Source organism: Arachis hypogaea, chromosome 3 (genome assembly GCF_003086295.3).
Source record: "Arachis hypogaea cultivar Tifrunner chromosome 3, arahy.Tifrunner.gnm2.J5K5, whole genome shotgun sequence".
NCBI classification, from domain to species: Eukaryota; Viridiplantae; Streptophyta; class Magnoliopsida; order Fabales; family Fabaceae; genus Arachis; species Arachis hypogaea.
The window spans coordinates 55,662,713-55,665,512 of record NC_092038.1 but is presented as its reverse complement, the minus strand read 5'-3'; the positions used below and the strand labels follow the sequence as shown (position 1 = coordinate 55,665,512).

At 31.0% G+C, this 2,800-nt stretch overlaps 1 non-coding gene across 1 annotated transcript; it reads right to left on the bottom strand.

The window, feature by feature from the left end:
* Positions 1–2,235: 2,235 nt before the first annotated feature.
* On the bottom strand, positions 2,236–2,343 carry LOC112793749 (small nucleolar RNA R71). Its single transcript, XR_003198446.1, has one exon. It is a non-coding gene; the product is annotated as a small nucleolar RNA R71 (small nucleolar RNA).
* Positions 2,344–2,800: the final 457 nt, after the last annotated feature.

Sequence of the window (2,800 nt, the reverse complement as noted above, 5' to 3'; positions counted from 1 at the left end):
TTTATTACTTGGACGACCCAGTGCACTTGCTGGTTAGTTGTGTGAAGTTGTGACAAAGTGTGATTCACGTTTGAGAGCGCTACCAAGTTTTTGGCGCCATTGTTGATGATCAATTTCGTGCACCAAGTTTTTGGCGCCGTTGTCGGGGATTGTTCGAGTTTGGACAACTGACGGTTCATCTTGTTGCTCAGATTAGGTAATTTTCTTTTCAAAAATTCTTTTTTCAAAAATCTTTCAAAAATTTTTTATTTGCTTTCATTCTTTTCAAAATAATTTTCGAAAAAAATAAAAAATTAATAAAATCATAAAAATAAAAAATATTTTGTGTTTCTTATTTGAGTCTAGAGTCAATTTTTAAGTTTGGTGTCAATTGCATGTTTTAAAAAATTTATGCATTTTTCGAAAAATTCATGCATTGTGTTCTTCATGATCTTCAAGTCATTCTTGACAAGTCTTCTTGTTTGATCTTTAAATTTTCTTGTTTTGTGTCTTTTGTTGTTTTTCATATGCATTTTTGCATTCATAATGTCTAAGCATGAAAAATGTCTAAGTTTGGTGTCTTGCATGCTTTCTTTTCTTGAAATTTTTTTCAAAAATAAGTCTTGATGTTCATCTTGATCTTTAGAGTGTTCTTGGTGTTCATCTTGACATTCATAGTGTTCTTGCATGCATCATGTGTTTTGATCCAAGATTTTCATGTTTTGGGTTTTTTTATTTTTTTCTCTCTCATCATTAAAAATTCAAAAATAAAAAATATCTTCTCCTTTTTTCTCTCATAAATTTCGAAAATTTGAGTTGACTTAGTCAAAAAATTTTAAAACTTAGCTATTTCTTATAAGTCAAGTCAAATTTTCAATTTTAAAAATCCTATCTTTTCAAAATCTTTTTCAAAAGTCAAATCTTTTTCATTTTTCTTTTATGATTTTTGAAAATTTTTTAAAATTTATTTTCAAAAATCTTTTTCTTATCTTTATTTCAAAATTTTGAAAACTTTACTAACAATTAATGTGATTGATTCAAAAATTTGAAGTTTGTTACTTTCTTGCTAAGAAAGGTTCAATCTTTAAATTCTAAAATCATATCTTTTAGTTTCTTATTAGTCAAGTAATCAATTTTAATTTAAAAAAGCAAATCTTTTCCAAAATATCTTTTTCAATCATATCTTTTTAAAATATCTTTTTCAAATCATATCTTTTTCAAAAATTTGATTTCAAAATATCTTTTCTAACTTCTTATCTTTTCAAAATTGATTTTCAAATCTTTTTTAACTAACTAATTGACTTTTTGTTTGTTTCTTATCTTTTTCAAAACCACCTAATTACTTTTCTCTCTCTAATTTTCGAAAATCATCTCCCTCTTTTTCAAAATTCTTTTAATTAACTAATTATTTCAAATTCTAATTTTGATTTTATTCCTTCTCTTAGTTTTTGATTGTTAACTTTAATTTAAAATAAAACAAAAATATTTTTCTTTTATGTTAAGTTAATTTTCAAAAACCCCTCTCTCTCATCTCTTTCTATTTATTCATTCATTTACTAACACTTCTCTTCATCCTAAAATTCGAACCCCCTCTTCCTCTCTGAGTTTGAATTTTCTTTTTTTTCTTCTTCTATTCTTTTTTTCTTCTACTAACATAAAGAAATCTCTCTACCGTGGTAAAGATGATCCCTATTATTATTTTCTGTTCCCTTCTTTTTTTTCATATGAGCAGGAGCAAGAACAAGAATATTCTTGTTGAAGCAGATCCTGAACCTGAAAGGACTCTGAAGAGGAAACTAAGAGAAGCTAAATTACAACAATCCAGAGACTACCTTATAGAAATTTTTGAAAAGGAAGAGGAGATGGCAGCCGAAAATAATAATGCAAGGGGGATGCTTGGTGACTATACTACACCTACTTCCAAATTTGATGGAAGAAGCATCTCAATCCCTTCCATTGGAGCAAACAATTTTGAACTGAAACCTCAACTAGTTGCTCTAATGCAACAGAACTGCAAGTTTCATGGACTTTCATAAGAAGATTCCTATCAGTTTTTAACTGAATTCTTGCAGATCTGTGAGACTGTTAAAACTAATAGAGTAGATCCTGAAGTCTACAGGCTCATGCTTTTCCCTTTTGCTGTAAGAGACAGAGCTAGAACATGGTTGGACTCACAACCTAAAAGATAGCCTGGACTCTTAGGATAAGCTGGTCACGGCCATCATGACTAAGTTCTTTCCGCCTCAAAAGCTGAGCAAGCTTAGAGTGGATGTTCAGACCTTTAAACAAAAAGATGGTGAATCCCTTTATGAAGCTTGGGAAAGATACAAGTAGATGACCAAAAGGTGTCCTTCTGACATGCTTTCAGAGTGGACCATTTTGGATATATTCTATTATGGTCTATCTGAGTTCTCTAAGATGTCACTGGACCATTCTGCAAGTGGATCCATTCACCTAAAGAAAACGCCTGCAAAAGCTCAAGAATTCATTGACATGGTTGCAAATAACCAATTCATGTACACCTCTGAGAGGAATCCTATGAGTAATGGGATGCCTCAGAAGAGGGGAATTCTTGAAATTGATGCTCTGAATTTCATATTGGCTCAGAACAAAATGTTGACTCAGCATGTCAACATGATTTCTCAAAGTCTGAATGGATGGCAAAATGCATCCAACAGTACTAAAGAGGCATCTTCTAAAGAAGAAGCTTATGATCTTGAGAACCTTGCAATGGCAGAGGTGAATTACATGGGTGAACCCTATGGGAACACCTATAATTCTTCATGGAGAAATCATCCAAACTTCTCATGGAAGGATCAAC